The following is a 24566-nucleotide window of genomic DNA, read 5'->3' as shown; positions in this document are numbered from 1 at the left end:
TTCCTAGAGCAATGAGGGAGTCGTTCAACAATCCGGGCGACCGCGGCCAAGTTTCTCTTACCATGCGCAGCCTTGGTGTGAATGAACCTGCTCAATATACCGTAAGTACAAAGGATGGTCACATGATGATTGATGCTAAAGGATGGTCAAGGTTCAAATCTAAATCATATCTTGCGGTAGGGGATGATGTCAAAATTGAACTTTCTCGGCAAGGAGAGCTAGTCCAAATCAACTTTGAATTTCTTCAGTAGTAGCACGCAACTGCCGAACTGATCTATCCTCCGAGAGATTTTGATGTAATAATCTGGCATGGTGAAACAAGTGTCCTGTGTGTATAAATAGTATGACAGTATTATTTATCACATGGTATACCGTTGATAGAATTGCAACTCTAATTGCTGGTTAGGAACTGTCTTTCGATTTCATTCCAACAGTTGTCGTGCTTTATTCAATTTTGTGTATTTGCCTTGCGACAGCATCTAAAACCAGCGCCGAACCGATCGCTTGCAATATGAAAAGCGCTGAGGTAGAACACATGGGCCCCCAAACATGCAGGGTCAGCCCGCGGCCCAAAGTCCAGAACCGTGAGCCTATCTGAGTATTATATTCTCAGCTGAACCCCCATAAAAAAGTTGAACCCCCATAATGCCCGTGCGTTGCAGAGGGAGTATATTTCTCGGCAAGGTGAGCCTGTGATATAAAAGATTTATATATTTCTTTACAGAGGGAGTATCTCTCTGTCAAAAAATATATTTATGTGTAACTAGTTATCCTGTCTTTCTACTTCCTTTCGCTGATATGTGGGGCAACCGGCAACGGGGTCCACGTGCCATATGCACAAATTAGAGTGCACAACTTCACGGTAGACACACCCCGGTCGTAGCGCCGCAGTAATTCCCAATGAGCCGTCAAATCACAACCCCCCTTTCCAGCTTTAGCAGTAAGCTGGATGGATGAAGCGGCAATATTTCACTGGGCCTGAATCCCCTTCTCCCCCGTCTGCTTGTTCAGAGAAAACCCCTGCTCAGCGATTGCATAGGGTTGTCTCATGGAGAACCAGGTACGAATTATTCATCCATCCCCGATAAATCCAAGTCCCTTGGTCGTAGGTAATCCTAGAATGGCAGCCGCCGCCGTTGATGCATTTTTCTTCGTACTGAATCTAGTGTGTTTCAGTTGCAGTGCGCAAAGTGCGAGTACCCTACAGATTTCTGCGCCTTCGGCGAGACGCCACACTTGTTCCTTCTCATCCTAACACAGCATTTTGAAACACGCACAGTATGTTCCTAGAATCCTCTTTTCTACCCGGGAGGGCGGTTTTTTTTAACATGCTGTGTTCTCATATTATTTTTCCTACAGTGTATTATTTGCTCTGCCAGAACACATGTACTCAAGATGCTCGGCCTTGCCATAACTGAATACACTAGTTTAATGGTCACAGTGGAGACAAGCCATGGATATTACTTCTGAGTTGGGTTCATGAACCAAGAAGATCGCTGCTTTTTTTATGGCCAAACTTGGATAAACTTTCTCAAGTGTTACGGACTGAAAGTTGGCGCACAAATGTTGATGGAAATAGCAGAACATGGTCTCATCTTCACTGCGATCTTCCACCCGACGTCATTCCAATTGTTCATCCATGTTAGTTTTGTATCTGGTTCTTGCTTGTTGCCTCGATTACTTCTTAATCCACCTATTCTGTCTAACTAATCACAATTTAACTTTAGAAGTAGCAACGAATCTCTCACGAAGATGCTACTTCTAACTAATATTTTCTTATAATTGGGGGCATGTGTAGGTTTTTTTAGAGTTAAGCAGTCTGCTCGTTTGTTACTCTGTAATAACTCGGCTGTTACTAATGGCACTAAAGTTGACTGGATCGACATCCACAAGTTCCTACACTTTATTGATCGTCTTGAGGTCCTTGTGGGGCGTTTCAATGGTGGAAGGCCACGTGGGATATGTGTGCCACTACTGCACTTGTTGAACAGGTCCAACTGTGTCGAGAAACTTATGGTGCGAGCTGTTTTCTGTTATATATGTTGTTCATAAACTATTGCTTATACATAGTTTTACAGTTGTGATCTTCTTGAAACAGGAACTGCCGAGTTCTATTGTTCCTATACAGATGCCTGACCATGGTCGGGTCAGACTTGCGCTTGGTCACAACATGATGTTTATGTCGACCTACTCAATTACCCTTGGAGGTGAAAAGATACTTATTCATGGGTGGTCTCAAATAATGAAGGCCCGTCCATCTTGGAGAATAGGACAGAAGATTATGTTCATGCTTTTCCATGGCTGTAAAGCGAATATCCTGTTTATTGACCACGTTGCAAGATGAAGCCGCTTTCGGAAGGTTGTGGATGCGCGGAGTGGCGCCTGGGCCTTGTCCTGGGGCTTGGCAGCCTCACCCTTGGTTAACTGTAGGCAAAGTAGCACTGTTCGAGGCGTGCTTTGTACGGTTGAACCTGTATAAGTACTCATACTGCTTTCAGCTTTGGTTGTTAAGTGCCCCTGTTGGTTTTAGTTAAGGTTGTTAAGTACTCCTGCTGCTTTTACAGTCTGTTGTGTTTCTTCAGTCCTGTCTTCCTCCAGCGGCCAAAACCAAACCAGCGCCAGCGGGGCCGCCTGCTTCCGCCTCCCACGGTTGGCTGCGCCTCAGCGCACGCATCGCCGCCCCACCGTCTCCTAAATCGTTAACGCCGACGTCCTCCGCGCGCTTTGGAGCGCTCGCCGCGGTGCCGCCCTCTCGCGTTGTCAACATGGTCAACAAACAACAGCAATCGGTAGAAGTACGTGGAGAGGATGACAATAGGGGGCCACCACGTCAGCGTATGGAAAAATAAAATGCTTCCTCCTAGTGTTTTCCTGACATCTGGGACCCACGACATTGTGAGTGTATATAGTCAATAGACAAGAGAACAGCACAAGATTGGCTGACACCTGGGACATAGCTACTCGAGCAGTATTTTTTTTGTTTGGTATTGTTGAGACGGAGTAGGGTTTGAACTAGGCTGTGGCCCGTCTAGCCCAGGCTTATATTTTATGTTCACCATGTGACCAGCCCAACTATTTTTTCTGTGTGAAAATGATTCCAGTTTATTTTTTCTGAAGAATACCCAATCCAGGCCTACTTATTTTTCTATGCCCTGATGGGCTGCAACTCTTTCAAGACGCCTAAAAATCTTGAAAGTAATATGAAATGGGTTGTAAATATAAAGATGACAAATTGGCAATTACTTTATAATTTTTGATTTTTTCACATTTTCATATTCCTATTTCAGTGGGCATTAATCTAATTTAAATATATCTTCAAAGTACTTTAAATCTGGCTCGACATTTCGGTATTAAAAATAGTTTGGAACCCACAGAAATATGTGAAATTGGCCCTGGCCAACCAAAAAAACAACTGCAATAAATTGCATAAGAAGTTGCCATGAGCTATATATAAATTATTAAAAAAGAGGGAGTGGTCTGACTTGTGGGCCTGTTTAGTTGACGCGTATGCAAGATTTTTTTAGTTATTATATACGTCAACAAATGATTCTAGCAGACGTAATCATTGGATGTCAATCCAACGGCCATCGTGTTTCTTCAATCTCTAATCTTCTTGTTCCAGCCGCCAAAGCAGCGCCGGCGGGACCGCCTGCTCCCGCCTCCCGTGGCCGGCTGTGCTGCCGCGCAGGCCTCAGCGCCCCCTACTACTCCCACCGCTGGCCAGGGCATCCCTCTACTCACCCACACCCCCTGTTATTCTGCGGTGACGGCAGCCTCACACCGCAGCCAAACCGGTGAACCCTCGTACTCCTGTCCGCGCGGGCTTCCACTGTCGCATCTTCCCTGGCTCTGCGTCGTCCCCTTCCTAGGCCTCGCCGTCGTCCACCGCCGTGGTGCTCTCAGCGCGGCATGGTCAATGTGGTCAACGACCGACTTCCATCAGAAGAGTACTGTACGTGGAGAGGCTGACAGCTGGGTCCACGGCAGCCGCAAGGAAGTGCCTCCTTATTACGCGGAAAATAATTATTCCTCCACCTGACAGCAGGGACCCGCCGGATGGGCCACCAGTATTTCGTGAAAAAAACATTTCCCCTGACTGCTAGGACCCACAGGACGGGCCACCGTATTTCATGAAAAAAACGTTCCCCCCGCTGTCAGCTCGGACCCACCGTAAGTGCCTCCTTATTACGCACAAAAAAATGAATACCCCCTGCTAGCTGGGACCCACCTTGGTGGGAGGCTGACTTGTGGGCCTACTAAGTTGACTGGAACAGAGGCCTTTGTCAACTTTAGTCAATATATGAACGATTCTAGCTCCAGTGACCGTACGATGTCCATCCAATGGCTGTAGTGCTTCTTCAACCTTTGGTCTTCTTGCTCCAGCCGCCCAAAGTAGCGCCGGTCGTGCCGCCTGCTCCTGCCGCCCGTGGCCGGCTGTGATGCCGCAGAGGCCTCACCGTCCCCTAATACTCCCACCGCTGGCCAGGCCATCCCTCTATGCACCCACACCCCCTGTTATTCTGCGGCGACAACAGCCTCACACCGCAGCCGAACGAGTGAACCCTCATAATCCTCTACGCATGGGCATCCACCGTCTTCCCCGGCTCCGCGTCGTCCCCTTCCTAGGCCTCACCGTCGTCCACCGCCCTGGTGCTCTCGGCGCGGCGTGGTCAACGTGGTCAAGGAATGGCTTCCATCGGACATGGACTATACGTGGAGAGGCTGACAGCTGGGTCCACGGGCGCAGCAAGGAAGTGCCTCCTTATTACACGCAAAATAATTATTCCTCCACCTGACAGCGGGGACCCACCAGACAGGCCACCATATTTCACGAAAAAAATGTTTCCCCCTGTCTGCTGGGACCCAGCAGCTACATCTTCGCACGCAAGGAAGTGCGTCTGAAAAAACAATTCGCCCCCCTGACTGCTGGGACCCACCAGCTACATCTTCGCATGCAAGGAAGTGCGTCCAGGCAAAAAAAAACGATTCGCCCCCCTGACTGCTAGGACCCACCAGCTACATCTTCGCACGCAAGGAAGTGTCTCATAGTCGGGACCCACCTGGTCGAAGCGTACGTAGCGTTGTCATTCTGGTCGCGAACGTGTACGTACATATATATTGGTCGATGTAGAGGCGCGCACGTGTCGTAGTAGAGGCGCGTACATGTCATAGTAGAGGCGCGCACATAGCATGTACACGTACGTACAGCGGCCAGGGTGCAAGAAAGAAAATACGGCCACGTAAGTGTACATACGGGCGGGGTCTCGAATGCCTACTCGCGCATACGTACGACGAGGGCTCGTGTACATAACTGGGTCGGAACGGAGAAACAGCGTCGTCGTCGTGTTCATGGGGAGGCAACGGAATGCGTCGTGTTCATGGGGAGGCAACAGAATGCGTCGTGTTCATCGGGAGGCAACAGAACGCGTGGGAGCCAACCGGCTGGGTCGGAACGGAATGTGTGGTCGTGTTCATCGGGAGGGCTTGGACGGAACATGCGATGGAAACGAGGCCTGGAGTACCGCAGAACGGAGGAAATGGCCTTGTATTCGACCAGCCATGTTTGAAACGGGATCCTGTTCATCGGGAGGGGTCTGGCATCCCGCAAAACGGAGGAAACGGACCTCCTACGGTCGAAACGGGGGTCCTGTTGATCGGGAGGGGTGTGGTGTACCGCAAAACAGATGAAACGGACCTCCTACGGTCGAAACGGCGGTCCTATTGATCGGGAGGGGCTGGCGTACCGCAAAACGGACGAAACGGACCTCCTACGGTCGAAACAGGGGTCCTGTTCATCAGGAGCGATGTGGCGTACCGCAAAACGAGACTCCACGGAATACTGTTCATCTCCACCGTCGACCTCCTCTAGCCTCCACGGGCTACCGTCCACCTCCTCCAGCCTCCACGGGCTCCTGTTCATCCAGCCTCCACCGCATGCTACTCCACCGGCTACTGTTCAACCACCCCTCCACCATCTACTATTCATCCAGCCCTCCACACCATGGGGTCCTGTTCAACCACCCCTTCATGGGCACCCCTCCACCATCTACTATTCATTCAGCCCTCCACCACACCACGGGGTCCTGTTCATCCAGAGGCAACGCCACCGCTCACTATTCATCCACCCCCCTGCAACGCTCACTGTTCATCCCAGAGGCAGCATCGATCGGCTTCAGTTAGCAGCAGTAGCGAAGGAATCGCTCGATCGGGTTCAGTTAACAGCCATCGATCGATCACTCGGGTTGAGTAACGTGTAGCCTGCAGTGCAATTGATCGGGTTCAGTTAGAGCCCAACACCTCACTCGGGTTCAGTTAGAGCCAACGCCTCGCACACACGCACGTACGTGTACGAGAGAAACGTGCATCGCTCGGCCCCCGACCTCCCACCGTAACCGGCAACTCCCCGAAATTTTCCTCCCCTCGCTTCTACCACGGTTTTTTCCGTCATGGACGGCCCAAAGAATGTCATGCAGCTGCGTCTTCGGCCCGCCCAGGACGAAAAGCCCATTTTCTGTCATGTTTTTTTGTCATAGAAGTAGGAGCCCACCACATCTATGATGATACCAGGTTTTGTCACAATTATCGTCATAGAAGTGTCATATGTATGACAGAAAAAAAATTCGTTCGGCCCAAAATGTCACGGATGTGTCTTTTTTTTGTAGTGGAAGGACCTGCGAGACGTATTGGAAAACAAAGCAGGACAGTCAAGATTGATCTACGGATCACGGGGGCGCACCACAACGTGCGACGATGACCGTCACACCGGATACACTAAACAAAAGTCCGGCCGGGCCGAATACAACAGACCAGATTCATTTGAAGTGCGTCGGGATGTAGCCCGGCATAGAGGCGCCGCACACCCCCTATGCTTCACTGATGAAGTAATTGATCATGAATTCCCACAAGGGTTTAAACCCGTGAACATTGAATCATATGATGGCACAACAGACCCCGCGGTATGGATTGAAGATTTTCTCCTACACATTCACATGGCCCGCGGCAATGACTTACATGCCATCAAGTACCTACCACTTAAGCTCAAAGGACTAGCTCGGCATTGAATGAATAGCCTGCGGCAAGCTCCATTGGCAGTTGGGAGGACCTGGATGACGCATTCCTTGACAACTTCCAGGGCACTTACGTGCGACCACTGGATATTGATGACTTAAGTCACATAACCCAACAGCCCGGAGAGTCAGCTAGGAAATTCTGGACTCCGTTCCTAACTAAAAAGAACCAAATTGTCGACTGTCCGGATGCCGAGGCCTTAGCAGCCTTCAAGCATAACATCCGTGACGAATGGCTCACCCGACACCTCGACCAAGAGAAGCCAATGTCCATGGAAGCCCTCACGACACTCATGACCCGCTTTTGCGCGGGCGAGGACAGCTGGCTGGCTCGTAGCAACATCACACCAAAAAAACTTCGGCGATTCAGACGCCAGAGATAGCAACGGCAGGCCACGACGCAATAGACACAAGCGTCGGAACATTGGCGACAATGCCGAAGACACGGCAGTCAGCGCCGAATTCAGAGGCTCTAAATCCGGACAGCGGAAAAAGCCATTCAAAAGAAACAATCCGGGCTCGTCCAGTCTGGACCACATACTCGATTGCTCATGTCAAATTCATGGCACCCCTGATAAACCAGCCAACCACACCAATAGAGAATGATGGGTGTTTAAACAGGCCGGCAAGTTGAATGCCAAAAACAAGGAAAAGGGGCTGCATAGCGATGACGACGAGGAGCGAGGACAAAAGAAATTCCCTCCCAAGGTGAAAACGGTGAATATGATATACGCAACCCATATTCCCAAGCAGGAACGGAAGCGTGCACTATGGGACGTCTATGCGATGGAGCCAGTCGCGCCATAGTTCAACCCATGGTCTTCTTGTCCGATCACTTTCGATCGAAGGGACCATCCAACTAGTATCCATCATGGCGGTTCTGCCGCATTGGTCCTTGACCCAATCATTGACGGATTTCACCTCACACGAGTCCTTATGGACGGTGGCAATAGCCTGAACCTGCTTTATCAGGATACAGTGCGCAAAATGGGTATCGATCCCTCAAGGATCAAACCCACCAAAACCACCTTTAAAGGTGTCATACCAGGTGTGGAGGCCTGTTGCACGGGCTCAATCACACTGGAAGTAGTCTTTGGATCTTCGGACAACTTCCGAAGCGAGGAGTTAATCTTCAATATCGTCCCCTTCCGTAGTGGTTATCATGCCCAACTAGGACGAACCGCATTCGCTCGATTCAATAAGGTACCGCACTACACATACCTCAAGCTCAAGATGCCAGGACCTCGCGGGGTTATAACAGTTAATGGAAACACAGAGCGCTCACTCCGTACGGAAGAGCACACTGCGGCCCTCGCAGCAAAAGTACAAAGCAACCTTCTTAGGCAGAGCACCAATTCGGCGATAAAGCCCCTGGACACCGTCAAGCGAGTCCAGAGCTCGACTAGCAAGTTGGCCTCCGTCCTAGTCCCAGTCAAGCGGCAAAATTTGTGCCGCGCGTACATAATTACGCACTAAAAATACCATAGGCATAGGTGGAGGCACGGCTACGACGCAGTCCACGATGCGGCTCAACTGCCCCAGGACCCGTATTCCTTCATCATTTTCTTTCTTTTAGGACCCAACTTTCTGGAAGCCCTTTCAGATAGCCGGATTATCGGACTCATCACGGGAGGGGAAAACCAAGGAGGTAAGAAGCTTTGACGTATAAGGGAATACCCAGGTGGTCTCTGATAGCGATCGTTATACCTGTTTATATACCCACACGCATCTTACCCTTGGCTAGGACATGTTAAATAGTCCTATTTTTCTCATCGCACTACTTGTATACATACGCTTTGACGTATTATTTAAATAACAATGGAAAAAATATACAGCGTCAGCTTATTATTACATTTTCTTCATCTTTTTCCTTGACTGCTTATTTACTACAAATCGCACACGTACACTCTAGTACGTTCAGTTCACCAGGGGCTTCAGTGTACCCCATAACACGGCAAGAAAAGTCCGAACACTTTTGACAGTGCGGCACCCGAAACTTATAGCATTATATGCATCAGCTCCGAATCATGTCTTGGGTCAATAGTTGGGTTTGCCCGGCTCCTATCTTTTGGTACCTTACGTTCCGCTATATTGGCTAAGGTAGCGCAGGGAGAACTACTACGATTGTGTCCCGGTTCTTCTGGACGAGCACCTTAGTAGAGAAAGCCGAAAACTGACTATCATGATGCGGCGAGATCTGGTCGCTGTTCGAGAGGTCTCAAATCCTTAAAGATTTTTTCCGCTTCGGGCGAGGAATCGGCCTTGTCCGATTTAGGCGTGCATAGCGCCCCAAGTTCGGCCTTCCAAATATTAGGGGCTTCGCCAAAATTTAAAATTGTAGACTTCTATGGCTAAGTGAGAGTGATAAAGCTATATAGTCCGATTGCCTTGTTCGCTGCGCTAAACACCTCCTTAAAGGACCAAAAAATTGGATAAAGAGTGTTTAGATTTATCCCGAACACTCCGATACTAGCTACATGGGGGCAGAAGCTGATGACTAGCCAACTCTCAGATTTTACAAACGGCCGCACATAAGGTAATATTTTAAATCAACAAGCATTATATAGCGCACATGAACTCATTTTTCATATTACAGGATGACATTGGTACATTCATTCAAATATTACATCCTTAGCACATTCATCCGCCACAAGGCAGGCACCCTTCAGGACACCCTCATAATACTTCTCGGGGTGACAGTGCTCCTTGCCCTTCAGCGGCCCCTCCGTCACCAGCTTCTCGGCGTCCATCTTCGCCCAGTGCACTTTTGCACGGGCGGAGGCCCTGGATGCACCTTCAATGTAGACGGACCGCTTAATGACTTCAAGCCGCGGACAAGCATTTACCATCCGCTTTACAAGGCCAAAGTAGCTGTCGGGCAGGGGCTCAGCAGGCCACAGCCGGACTATAAAGTCCTTCATGGCCAGTTCGGCCGCCTTGTGTAGTTCGACCAGTTGCTTCAGCTGGTCGCTCAAGGACATCGGATGTTCGGCCCCAATATACTGGGACCAGAACAGCTTCTCCGTCGAGCTCCCCTCCTCATCATGGTAGAACTCTGCGGCATCCAATATGCTACGCGGCAGATCTACGAACGCTCCTGGAGAGCTCTGAATTCAGGTAAGTAAAAGGAAAGTCTCCTTCACATGCTTGCTTTGCATAATGAATGCCTTACTCGCCGCTATCTTCTTGGCCGCCTGGATCTCCTGGAGGGCCTTTTGGGCTTCGGCCTTGGCGTCTTGCACGCTCTGGAGGGCCTTCGCAAGCTCGGACTCCTGCGTCTTGGAGTCACGCTCCAAGGACTCGAATTTTTTGACGAAGTCCTGGAGCTCTTGCTGGACCTCATTTACCCAAGCCTCCTGCTTCTCGCGCTCGGTGCGCTCCCTGGCCGCCTTGTCTTCGGCCTCGGACAGAGCTTTCTTAAGGGTCGCCACTTCGGTCGTGGCCCCTATTAAAATCCATGATGCTTCTATTAGCATCAACGATTTTCCTTTATATAACACACGGACGGGGTATCACTTACCTTTGTTCTCCTCGAACTGCCTCTTCACGAGGCCGAGCTCTTCCTTAGCCTGCCCAAGGTCCCACTTCAGTCCGGAGACCTCTGCCATGCGGGCAGCAGTGGCCAGCAGCGACGCCTGCTTATTCACATACACATAATATGATTAGACTCATGTGGATGTTATTTGATCCTCTGTTCGGCCTTTCTTTCCAAACACCAAACAGAGCATCAGGGGCTACTATCTATGCTATGATTTTCCTTGCAATGTGATTACTTACCTCAAAACCTGTTAGGAGGCTGGCGCAGGCTTCGGTCAATCCGCTTCTGGCGGACCGAACCTTCTCAATCACCGTACTCGTAAGAGTACGGTGCTCTTTGTCAATGGAAGTGCTGTGAAGCGCTTCCAGCAAATTGTCTGATGCCTCTGGTTGGACAGAGGTCATCATAACAGGCGGCTCACCCTCCTTAGCAAGGGGCTGCCTACCTGAATCCGGAACCATTGGAGGTTCCATCGCAGTATCCGGCCGGGGGCCGGACTTGCTGCGGTCCCCGTCGTCAAGATCCATGGGGGCCTTTCCCCCCATGTTCACGACATCTGGGATTTCACCTTCGGGCGTCTCCAGAACCATCTCCCCCTGCTCCGGTATCCTCTAAGACAACACCTTGGTGTCGTCCGCGGGCCGGGGGGAGGTGGCCGTCGGGAGCGAATAGCTATTCATCTCCAACTGACTCAAAGACCCATTCGAGGAGGATATGTTGATGTGGGGTTTGGACGGACTGCACAATCACATTTGACGTGATAAGAAGCAATAAAGCAAAACATACCAGAAGTATTATAGTGTCCGGATACTTACGACTTTGCTCGGGGCTTGTCCCTGGGCAACCACTCCTCGTCGCTGTAGGCAGCTATTGTGGATTGGTCCGGAGGAAGGGTCCTTCCCTTCTTGGACCCTTGGGCCTCCCCAGATGGGGCGGCCTTCCTTTTCTTCTCCTCCCTGGTTGGGGAAGGAATTTCCTCTTCCTCCTCCTTGTCTTCGTTGGAGGAGTGCGCCTCGACGTCTTCCGACGATGTGTCCGATGCAGCCTTGCGCCAGAGACCTTTCCTGGTCCCTGTGGCCTTCTTCTTGGCCTTCTTCTCCGGCACCTTGTAAGGCACCGGAACCAGCATCTCCGTCAGGAGAGCAGTTTCTGGATCTTCAGGTAGCGGAGCCGGACAGTCGATCCGTTCCGCCGTCACCACATAGTCCTGTTAAATTAGCATGGCGGCTTAAATTCCTCCCACGAACATACTAGGAAAGGCACATCTTGTGAAATATAGAGAGATTACTGGATTAGCGGGGCACTTTGCGCTGAGTCTGCAGTCCTCGGTAGTGGGAGGAGGTACTTCGGCGGCCTTGAACAGCACCTTCCAGACGTCTTTGTGCATCGTGTCGAAGACCTCTCGCAGTGTCTGGTGTTTGGCCAAATCGAACTCCCACATGTTGAATTCCCGTCTTTGACACGGGAGGATTCGGCGTAAGAGCATGACCTGGACCATGTTGACAAGCTTGATCTTCTTGCTTATCATATTTTGGACACAGTTCTGGAGTCCGGTCAGCTTCACAGGTGCACCCCAGGCTAATCCCTTCTTTTTCCAGGAGGTGAGCCGCATGGGGATGCCGGATCGGAATTCGGGGGGCCGCCGCCCAGTTGGCGTCGCGCGGCTCGGTGATGTAGAACCACCCCGACTGCCACCCCTTCAAGGTCTCCACGTAGGAGCCTTCGAGCCAGGTAACGTTGGGCATCTTGCCCACCATGGCTTCACGTTGAAGATCTTCAGCCACAGGCCAAAGTGGGGCTTGATGCGGAGGAAGGCCTCATAGACGACGATAAACGCTGAGATGTTGAGGATGAAATTTGGGGCCAGATCATGAAAATCTAGCCCATAGTAAAACATGAGCCCACGGACAAATGGGAGAAGGGGAAATCCCAGTCCGCGGACGAAGTGGGGGAGAAACACAACCCTCTCGTGGGGTTCCGGAGTAGGGATGATCTGCCCTTCGTCCAGGAGCCGGTGCGCGATGTCTGCGACTAAGTATCCGGGCTCCCGAAGCTTCATTAGGTCCTCCTCCATAACGGAGGAGGCCATCCAGTTGCCTCCCGCTCCGGACATGTCTAGAATGGCATTACGGAGAAAGTGATAACTTGGGCGCTGGAGCTCGAGAGTGCGACAATGGATGACCAAAGGAGGAAGAAGGCGTGGGTGAAAAAGGGGAATACCTATCTCTTTATAAAGGCGATAGAAACTATGCGCCTCCCCACTTGCCTGTTAAAATCGCTTATTCCCCAAGCGCCACGATTGATGGCGCGGTTGGGTTACCCAGGCCCGTATTGATGAGAATCCCACAATAAGGGGACATGATCTCTGCTTCAACAAGCGTGCCAAGGAAACCGCCTCGCAATATGCGCAGTAGCTGGTTGTGAAAAACGGTTCGAATAATGACCAGGCCGTGGCATGATGTCACGCTACGAAAAGTTGTCAGCAGATTAGATTTGTGGAATATTGTTCTCTCTACGGTAGTTTGTGGAATTTGTTTTGCAGAGCCGGACTCGACTCTCGTGTTCAAAATCTTCTATGGAGTATTCGGAGAAGGAACCCACCTTGCAATGCCGAAGAGAATCTGCGCGCCGGAGTAATCGTCATTGAAGCCTGGTTCAGGGGCTATTGAGGGAGTCCGGGATTAAGGGGTCCTCGGACAGCCGGACTATATACTCTGGCCAGACTGTTGGACTATGAAGATACAAGATTGAAGACTTCGTCCTGTGTCCAGATGGGACTCTCCTTTGCGTGGAAGGCAAGCTTGGCAATTTGGATATGTAGATCTCCTTCTCTGTAACCGACTCTGTGTAACCCTAGCCCCCTCCGATGTCTATATAAACCGGAGGGTTTAGTCCGTAGTACAAGAACAATCATAATCATAGGCTAGCTTCTAGGGTTTAGCCTCTACTATCTCGTGGTAGATCAACTCTTGTAATACTCATATCATCAAGATTAATCAAATAGGAAGTAGGGTATTACCTCCATCGAGAGGGCCCGAACCTAGGTAAACATCGTGTCCCCCGCCTCCTGTTACCATTAGCCTTAGATGCATAGTTCGGGACCCCATACCAAAGATCCACCGGTTTTGACACCCGACACCCCTATACTCATCAAAGTCAATCAAGCAGGAAGTAGGGTATTACCTCCATTAAGAGGGCCCGAACCTAGGTAAACATCGTGTCCCCTACCTCCTATTACCTTTGATCCTTAGACGCACAGTTCGGGACCCCCTACATGATATCTACCGGTTTTGACACCGACATCTACCTCTTAGGCCTGATTTTGAGGACAACGAGGTTGTCATGGATTCATCACATCCTACATCTACAGAGGCCTAGGAGAAGATAGAGAAAGCAAAGGTTGCAAAAGCAGCAAAGGCAGCAAGTGCTCCAAATGCTTCAACGATGAATCTCAAGACCAAGCAAGATCAGCTCAGTTATCTGCTTGAGGCTACCGTGAGGATTGAGAGGAGCCTGGCCACCTTATCTCAAAATCAGGAGAGTCTTGAGAGGATCATTGAGACCAAGATGTATGACCTTGATGTGAAGGTCACAGAGATTCAAACCATTGTGGAGAAGTTAAGGGAGGATGCTAAGGACAATGACCCTAGACCCAAAACAGACAGATTCCAAATAGTGCCAAGGTCACAAAGGTCATCAGTTGTGCTAGTTGCAAACTCTAGAACTACCATCTCCGCACCTCCAGCCACTACCACAGTTGTCCCTCTAGTGTCAACTCCTCAAGCTCCATAGACTTCAGCAGAAGCATTTGCAGATGGACTCCTCTTCACGATGTCTACGCACACTAGAGCTACAAGCCAGAAGACCCCTTCAGGAGCTCCCGAAGATCTTGCTTAGAGTGTCGTATAACACTATATGTTTTCAAACTTTTTGGTAACTTGTTGCCAAAGAGGGAGAAAGTGTATTGATCATATGCTTCGAGAGAGAGTGCCTTTTGCCTTTTGCTGGTTTCATTTCGATTGCTGCTTGCTACTTTGGTTGTTTGGTTGTTGTTACTCTTGCTACATTTGTGTTATGCTCGTGAGATACTTATGTGATCATGTATTTGATCATACTATGCTTAATGTGTGCTTGCATGGTTATATCTATGAATGTTTGTGTATGATCAATCACTTGTATCTTTGGTGCTGAGTGCATGTCATTTAATTCTTATCATTTCACTACAAAAAAAGACACATCCGTGACATTTTGGGCTGAATGAATTTTTTTTCCTGTCATTCTTATGACACTTCTATGACGATAATTGTGACAAAACCCGGTATCATCATAGATGTGGTGGGCTCTACTTCTATGACAAAAAACCATGATAGAAAATGGGCTTTTCATCCTGGGCGGGCCAGAGACGCACCTGCATGACATTCTTTGGACCGTCCATGACAGAAAAAATCATGGTAGAAGCAAGGGCAAGGAAAATTTCGGGGATTTCCCGGTTACGGTGGGTGGTCGGGGCCAAGCGATGCACGGAGGTTTGCGCGTTTCTCTCGTACACGTATGCGCGTGTGTGTGAGGCGTTGCACTCTAACTGAACCCGAGCGAGGCGTTGTCTCTAACTGAACCCGAGCGGTTGCACTAGCTACGTTACTGAACCCCGATCGATCCCTTGCTATTAACTGAACCCGAGTGATTCCTTCGCTACTGCTACTAACTGAAGCTGGTCGAAGGTGCCTCTTGATGAACAGTTCCCTGTGGGGGTTGGATGAATAGGATTCTGTGGTAGTAGAGGGCATTGCCACTGGATGAACAGGACCCTGATTGAGGAGGTGGGGGTGGATGAAAATTAGCTAGTGGAGGGACCCCGTACGTGGAGGGCTGGTTGAATAGGACCCGTGGAGGGCTGGTTGAACAGGACCCCATGGAGGGCTGGTTGAACAGTAGCCAATGGAGGCTGGATGAATAGGACCCCGTGGAGGGCTGGATGAACAGTAGCCGGTGGATCCTGGAGGAAGTCGACGGTGGATGAACAGTGCCAGGTGAAGGCTGGAGGAAGTCGTCGGTGGATGAACAGTGGCAGGTGAAGGCTGGAGGAAGTCGACGGTGGATGAACAGTAGCAGGTGGAGGCAGGAGGAGGTCGATGGTGGATGAACAGTAACTCGTGGAGTCCCGTTTTGCGATATGCCACACCCCTCCTGATGAACAGGACCCCCATTTCGACCATAGGAGGTCGAAGAGAAGTCCGTTTCCTCCATTTTACGGTACACCAGACCCCTCCCGGTGAACATGATCCCGTTTCGACCATAGGCGGTCGAACAGAAGGCCGTTTCCTCCATTCTGCGGTACGCCAGGCCTCGTTTCCGATGTTTAGTCCAAGCCAGTTGGCTCCTGATGAACACATGAAGCATTCCGATGTAGTCTGTTGCCTCCTGATGAACAGGACGTGTTCCAACTCAGCCGCTTGGCTCCGGGTGAAGACGACATTGTTTCCTCCGTTCCGACCCAGCCGGTTAGCTGAAGATGAACATGACTACGTAGCTACCGTCCATTGCCTCTCCATGTACACAAACCCTAGCCGTCTGTATGCGCGAGTACATGTTTCGAGACCCCGCTCATATGTACGTATGTGGCCGTATTTTTTGGCCTGTGGTTGTATGTACGTTTACACCATTTAGACGGGATAACCTGAACTGCTACATGGGGGGCTCTATTATGACATGTGCTGCTACTTACTCGGCCACGGTTCATTGTTGCAAAGCGAACGATCGACCAGCATGTACGTACATGTTCACGACAAGACAGACAACGCTACGTACGCTTCGATCGGGTAGGTCCCAGCTGTCAGGGAGGATAAGGACGCACTTCCTTGCATGCGAAGATATAGCTGTTGGGTCCTAGTTGTCAGGGGGGAATCGTTTTTTGCCCGTAAAAAGGACACACTTCCTTGCATACGAAGATGTAGCTGGTGGGTCCCAGCAATCAGGGGAAACGTTTTTTCGCGAAATATGGTGGCCCGTCAGGTGGGTCCCCACTGTCAAGTGGAGGAATCATTATTTTGCGCATAATAAGGAGGCACTTCCTTGCTGCGGCCGTGGACCCAGCTGCCAGCCTCTCCAGGTACAGTACTCTTCCGATGGAAGTCATTCCTTGACCACATTCACACACCGCACCGAGAGCACCAAGGCGGTGGATGACGGCGAGGCCTAGGAAGGGGACGACACGGAGCCGGGGAAGACGCGGTAGTGAATGCCCACACGGAGAGGAGTATGAGGGTTGACTGGTTCGATTGCAGTGTGAAGCTGTCGTCACCACGGAATAACAAGGGTCGTGGGTGAGTAGAGGGATGGTTTGGCCAGAGGTTGGAGTAGAGTGGGGCCATGAGGCCTGCGTGGCAGCAGAGCCGGCCACGGGAGGCAGGAGCAGGTGGCACGACCGACGCTGGTTTGGGCGGCTGGAGGAAGAAGACTAGAGGCTGAAGAAGCACTATGGTCATTGGATGGACATTGTACGGTCACGGGAGCTAGAATCGTTCATATTGACTAAGTTGATAAAGCCATCTGTCTGTGTCAACTAAGTAGGCCCACAAGTTAGCCTCCCACTATGGTGGGTCCCAGCTAATAGGGGGAGTATTCTTTTTTTGTGCGTAATAAGGAGGCACTTCCTTGCGTGCGAAGATATAGCTGGTGGGTCCGAGTTGTCAGCAGGAGGAATGTTTTTTTCACAAAATACAGAGGCCTTTCCGGTGGGTCCCAGCTGCCAGGTGGAGGAATAATTATTTTGCGCGTAATAAGGAGGCACTTCCTTGCGTGAGGTCGTGGACCCATCTATCAGCCTCTCCACATACAGTCCTCTTCCGATGGATATCGCTCATTGACCATGCCGCGCCGAGAGCACTAGGGCAGTGGACGACGGCGAGGCCTAGGAAGGGAACGACCCGGAGCCGGGGAAGACTCGGCAGTGGTTACCCACGCGGTGGGGAGTACGAGAGTTTACTGGTTCGGCTGCCGTCATCGGAAAATAACACGAGGTGTGGGTGAGTAGAGGAATGGTCTGGCCAGTGATGGAGTAGGGTGGGCGGTGCGGCTTGTGCGGCAGCACAGCCGGCCATGGGAGGCAGGAGCAGGCAGGCCCACCGATGCTGGTTTGGGCGGCTAGAGCAAGAAGATCAGATATTGAAGAAGCAGCACATGCCGTTGGATTAACATCCCACGGTCACTGCTGCTAGAATCGTTTGTGGACTAAGTTGACAAAGCCTTTCATACACGTCAACCTAGTAGACCCACTGTAAGTGCATCTAGTGCCACCCCTAGTTGGTTTTGGAGTATTGACGACAAACCTGGTTGAGCGACTAATGTGTTTGTGAGAATTGCAGGATAACACAAGTATTAGTCCCATATTGATTCGGTTTATCTACCATAGATGGCCCCTAAAAATGTGTGAAGACATTGAAGACAATGGTGGTCTGTGAAGACATTCACATTGAAGACTAAGACTAGAGAAGACATTGTGTGAAGACTATGGAGTGCGAAGACATAGTTGTTTTGTAGTTTCCTTTTCTTCCTTGTTGAGTCATAGGAACCACCGTACTGTTAAGTGGGGTCCCAGTGAACAAAGTTAGAGTGACTGATGTGATGCTCAACCAAATCCTATGTCTTCGAGCGAAGATAATGAGAGCAAATCTTATCAAGAGCTGGATGAGTCAGCTTGGCTTGTAACCCAAGTTAAGCTGCCGCGTGCGTTTGAAATCTGACTGTTGGACACTTGTCAGTTCCTTAGTGACCCAGGGTCATTTCGGACATATCAAGTCGGGTTGCCTCCTGGCTATAAATAGCCCACCCCCTACACCATAAATTGGTGGCTGCTCAGAGTTAGTGCACGGCTTTTGTCGTTTGAGAGCAACCCACCTCCGAAGCCTTTGAGAGAGAATCCTTGCGAGGACAAAGCCCAAACACCCAGAGCCAAAGAGTGTTAGGCATCACTGAAGTCTTTCTATCCGCGGGATCTGAAGACTTATTACACTTGAGGACTGTGAATCCTCCAGCCGGTTAGGCGTCGCGTTCTTAGCATCCAAGAGTCATTGTGGATTGCCGGTGAATGAAGTCTGTGAAGGTTTGGAAGTCTCCCTTGAAGACTTACTAGAGTGATTGGGCGAGGACTAAGTGTTATTAGCTCAAGGGGAATAAGGTGAAGACGCGGTCTTCTGAGTTGAATCTCAGCCTCCCTAACCAGACGTACAGTTGTCACAGCAACTGGAACTGGGCCAACAAATCCCTTGTCCTCTCCGAGCAACTAGTTCTATCCTACCTCTCTCACCTTACTTATAGTTTGTCTTTGTGAAGTCTTTGCTTACTTGCCTAATCTGATTGACTTCACTGTGTGAAGATTATAGTCTGTTTGGCTTCATACTATCTTCCATCCTGATCCATACTACCTAGCTGCTTATAGTCTTCGTGCTTTCACCTCATCGCTTACTTGACTATGGCTTGTCTAGTGTAGTCTACCTGCCACTGCATATCTATAGGTTCAATTCTATTATTCGTCTTCAAAACACCCCTGTTTGAAGACTTCCATAAAAATCGCCTATTCACCCCCCCCCTCTAGTCGAATACCAGCACTTTCACCCACAAGTCAGCCTCCAAATCTGCCCCAAATAGCATACAACCCAAAATTTCTAGCCAGATTCAAATTATTTTAAAAACTAAACATACCTTAATTTAAACCCGCACAAAAACAATGAAATTTAAAATATCAAAATCTGGAAGAAAAAAGTATTTTGGAACTAATTGCCTGTTTGCTGTATTTTTTCATTTTACAGCCCATTTATTATTACTTATAGCTCATTTTTTATTACTTATAGCCCATTTCCTGGGCAAGCCCGAATGCATCCCTCCTCGTCTTGAAAGATTTTCGGCCCAACAGGGCGTAGAAAAGCAAGTAGGCCTATGTTGGTTATTCTGCAAATAATAAAAATAGCTGGGCTAGCCATTTTCAGAAAGGAAAAAAAACTGGTCTGGTCATGTGGTTAACATATGAAATAAAAACTTGGGCTAGATGGGCCACAACTCCCGCACAACCAAGTCGATACCCTTCTTTGTCCCGAAAAAACAATTAATGCGCGCGCTGCTGGGTCCCGGGTGTCTGCCGCTCCTTGTGCAGTTATCTCGCTTATTGACTATGTTGACAGTGGCGTGCGACCCAGATCTCAGGAAACCATCAGGAGGAAACCTTTTTTTCTTGTAATAAAGGAGGCACTTGCTTGCCTACTGCCATTATCCTGGTGGGTCCGTACTGTCATCCTCACCATGTAAAATCATCTCCTTATTCCTCTCGGTTGTTGACCATGTTGACAACACCGGAGGGCGGCGCCGCGGCGAGCGAACCAAGGCGGAACTCTCAATTTTGTTCTCTTTCCTTCCTCACAAAAAAAGAAAGAAAATCAAAGACTTGAGAAGGCTTACAAAACAAGCTAGTGTACCAGTAAAGAGACGATGCCGAGTTTTTGAAAAAAGAGAGACGTGCTCCTGTAGCTGGTTCGAATGCAAACCTAGACTATGACTATATATGGTGCTATGCTACTCTGCAAGTAATGAAACTGACATATCCAACACTCACTTCTCCTCTTCTCTACTTAATCTACCAATCATCAGAAGCTCTGGCCGCATCAACCAAGTCTGCTGGCTACTCGCCCACCTGCTCTTCAGCAGGCAACAACTAGATGTGTGCCAAGTCGCCACCCATACCATCGCCTTTGGGTCTCATCACACCCCCGCCGGCACACACACCGCAGCCGATTGCTCATCGCAACCCGCTGCTGCTGGTCTGGTGCCACTTCTGCAAATCACGCAAAGTCATCCATCGTGTCTCAACCACAATCCTCAACCCTGGTCGAGTCTTCTACAAATGCCCGAATCATGGAATAATAATATGTTTAAGTGTTGTTCTGCTGCTTTCAGTTGCTGATTTTTTAATAGTTTGGTTGACAATCTTCCAATTTGATTCATGTAGAAAAGGGAACATTCGTGTGATTTGTATTTCTAGGAAGTTGCTGATGTGGGGGAATGCAACCATGCTGATTATTTGGTTAGCCTAGGAATCCCAATACCAGCAGGTTGGGGTGTTGGACAAGTAACTGAAGGAACGACAGAAGAGGAAGATGCAGAGCAGAAGGTTAAAGATGCAGTTCCTCTGAAGATGGCCAAGCAACAGCTGTTGAACAGCCGTGACAGCAATGAGGAGATGAAAGAGCTTGTGAATATAATTGGCAAAATCGATGTGCTCTATAGGATGATTGTTTCTTTATTTACAACATATGTAGCACTCGTGATGTATTCAGTGGCTATGACATGAGCACTTTGCTAAAACTAGTAATGAATGAAACCTGTTTAGCAGGTTGGGCATAGTGTTGTGAACATCTAATGATTTCTATTAACGTAAATCGGGGGGTATCCCCTTTTGCTCATAAATAAATAAATAGCAGAGGCCCTTTTTCTAATAACTAAATAAATTAGCAGAGGCCCTGTCGGGTCAACTTTGTTCCCATTTGAAGACGTCGAGCAAATTGCAGTCCAACAACCAACTATGTCATCAAATTCAAGTTTCACAGCCAAATATGAGTACAACTAAACAATAATGTCATCATGTTTTAGTCGTCATACAATCACCAAACACAAATCAACATACATAATAAGTGATGTTCTCATAGAAAAATACTAAACAACAAGTTCATCGGGTTTCAGTTGTCATAGCAAACACAATTTCACATAGTAGATAAAAAAACGTCTTCTGACAGGCAAATACGACAAAAGCAATCTAATCATCATCCGCAGTAGTAGCGTCAACATCTTCACCATGTGTATCAGTCTGAATCATAATTCCCCACAATGTCATCTTCTTCTTCATCCTCAATGTCCTCAAACGTTGGCTTCTTCTTGATCAACTCTTGTATGCCCACAGCCCGACAGACAATCTTTTCGCCAGTGTCATTGACGTGATGGTTCTCAAAGATATTAGGAACATCTGTGGAATCTTGTACATCAGGAGTAGTGTAAGCATCATCTTGTTGTGCAACTTCATTAAATGAATTCCTCTGCTCAAACCTTTGCAATACTCTCCAGTCATCAATGCGTGCAAATGTTTCTTCCATGAAATATATCTGTGTTGCTTGATTTGTGAAAATAAAAGGCTCGTCAGTCTGTACGCCGCCTTGACATTGATGGATTTGAAATAATCATCAGCTCTGGATTTTGTGATCCTGGAAAACAGGTTATACCAATGATAGCACAATAGAACCACACACCAATGAACCTCAAAACTAGAGACATACTGGAACTAAACAATATCTATTATGTTAGCATACATTTCAGCTGTCTCTTTGCCATACGTATCCGTGCTCATGATGGCACTGTTTTGTGTCTTCCTGCCTTCGTTGCATGCAAGGGTGTTGTAGCACCCATCTCTAACAACACAAGATTCATAATGTCTTACCCGAGTATCAGGACCCATTGATAGTGCGTAAAGGGCATCATAAACCGCCTACCCATCCTCCCACATCTTCTTAACCCATGGTTAGAAAATAGGCAAGCTGATCATCTTATGTACTCAATATATTAAAAAACTGACAGTGCAATTCAAAAGCTTACATGGCTCTTGAACCATTTTGCAAATCCTGCCATAACCAGTTTGTCAATGTTTCTTGGATTTTGCGGTAGTAACTCCTTTTTGTAGATGTTGCAGAACATAGTGATCGCGTCAAACATCTAAATATATAAGAATGTGCTGCAAGTTTAGTAGATTATGGTGTATAAGCTACAGTACTTAGCACTTACTCGATATAAGGTAGAATCTCAGGACATTTATTCAACACACACCAAACCATTTTGTCTAGATCTTTAGGTTTGTCGTCTTGTTGACTCTTCCCTATAACCTAGACAGAATAATCGAAAACATTGAGCCCGGGATTGTCTTCAGCCACCTCTTTACTAAGCTGATCAGTTGTTTCAATGTATTTTGAGCAGAATGTCAATGCTTCTGTAGCAATGTAGGCCTCTGCAATGGAACCCTTGGGTCTAGCTCTGTTCTTAACATAGCCCTTGAAAGTGCCAAGCCGCCTTTCAATATGGTACATCCAGCCATACTGTACTAGACCTCTAAGTAGTGCCTCATCAGATAGATGAACAACCAAATGCACCATCACATCAAAGAAGGATGGAGGATATATCTTCTCAAGGTCGCATAGGATAGTTGGTATCTTGTCTCTAAGACGCTCCAAAGCATCTATCCTTATATTTCTACTACACAGTTCCCTGAAGAATTGTCCCAACTTTGCAACTGCTCTGTATAAGTCAGGGCAGCCCAATCCTCTAAGGATAATAGGTAAAACCCTTTGAAGTAGGATGTGGCAGTCATGAGTTTTCAACCCTTGTACCTTGTTTCCATCTGCATTGACTCTCCTTTCAGGGTTGGAAGCAAATCCATGTGGGAATCTCACATGTGACAGGACCTCGCAGAGTTCTTTTATTTTTACCATGTCCAATACGTACACAGCTGGTGCTATATCCCATGGTTTACCTTCATCTTGCAACTGCAAATCCTTTTTGATACCCAGGTATGTCAAATGAATCCTAGATTTTAAGGTATCTTTCGTCTTGCCTTCAATATTAAGAAGTGTGTCGATAATGTTGTCACATATATTTTTCTCGATGTGCATCACATCAAGATTCTGCCACATATCCAAATCTTTCCAATACTCCAAGTCTGACAAAGTGGACCTGCGGGTAAACAATAATCTCTCTTCTACCCTGCCACGCTTCCTTTTCCCGCTACCATTATCAGGATGGTTTCCTGGTGTAATATGCCTCACCTTCTCTAATTCCACTTGCAACTCATCGGCGGTGAGCCCCTTTGGCGCATCGCAGTTTTCATGCTTTGAATTGAACACATATCTTCAGTATTATGTAGGACACGACTTGTCCTTGGCAAGGAAACGTGGTGTCCAATGTAATAGATCTTGCTAAGTATTGCGTATGACAGCGGATTTCTATCACAGCGAACACATGCATTGTAACCATGTGTCGTTCGCCCTGACATAGTGCCCAAAGCCGAATAATCATGGATGCACCAAACTATAACAGCACGCACAAAGAAATCAGATGGTGGGCTGCTATATAGGTCTCGAGTGAGAACACCCCTCCATAGCTGTTGAAGTTCCTCCACAAGAGGCTCCATGAATAAATCAAAATCCTTTCCAGGACTTTTTGGACATGGAATGAGCAAGGTCATCATGTAGTTTGATTCTTTGGTGTAGACATTTGGAGGCATGTTGTAAGGGATAACAAGAACTGGCCACATGCTATATGTGGCACTCTGGTGGCCAAATGGGTTAAATCTATCTGAAGCTAAGCCAAGTCTAATATTTCTCGGGTCAGCAGCAAATTTTTGGTGTTTGTTATTGAAGCTTTTCCAGTCACTACCATGAGATGGATGGCTCATTACATTCTGATCTTTGTGCTCCTGGTTCCTAGAATGCCACAGTACATTCTCTCTTGTTTCAGCATCATCAAACAACCTTTGAAATCTTGGTATAACTGGAAAATGTCTCAGGACATTATGAGGAATCCTTTTCACAACATCTCCATCTTTCCATCTTGATGATTTGCATTTTAGGCATTCACTTAAGTTGGCATAATCTTCTGGAACAGAACACAATTATTCTTACAAACATGGATAATATCATATCCAATTCCAACTTCATGAAGGAAATTCTTCATTTTACTGTAGGTGTGGCAGCTCCGACACTTCTGGGAAAGATTTACAGAAAGCAGCCAACATCGCATCGAATGATTTGTTGGTCATCCGCTCAGATGTCTTCACCTGAAGAAAGGTGACCATAGCTGAGAATACTGACAGCTTATTTCCTGGGGTGACAGCCACGTTGCATTGTTCCAACATGCGGGCCCACCGTTTTTCTTCC

This window comes from Triticum dicoccoides, chromosome 6B (assembly GCF_002162155.2).
Source record: "Triticum dicoccoides isolate Atlit2015 ecotype Zavitan chromosome 6B, WEW_v2.0, whole genome shotgun sequence".
Classification (NCBI taxonomy): domain Eukaryota; kingdom Viridiplantae; phylum Streptophyta; class Magnoliopsida; order Poales; family Poaceae; genus Triticum; species Triticum dicoccoides.
This window is presented reverse-complemented; position numbering follows the sequence as displayed.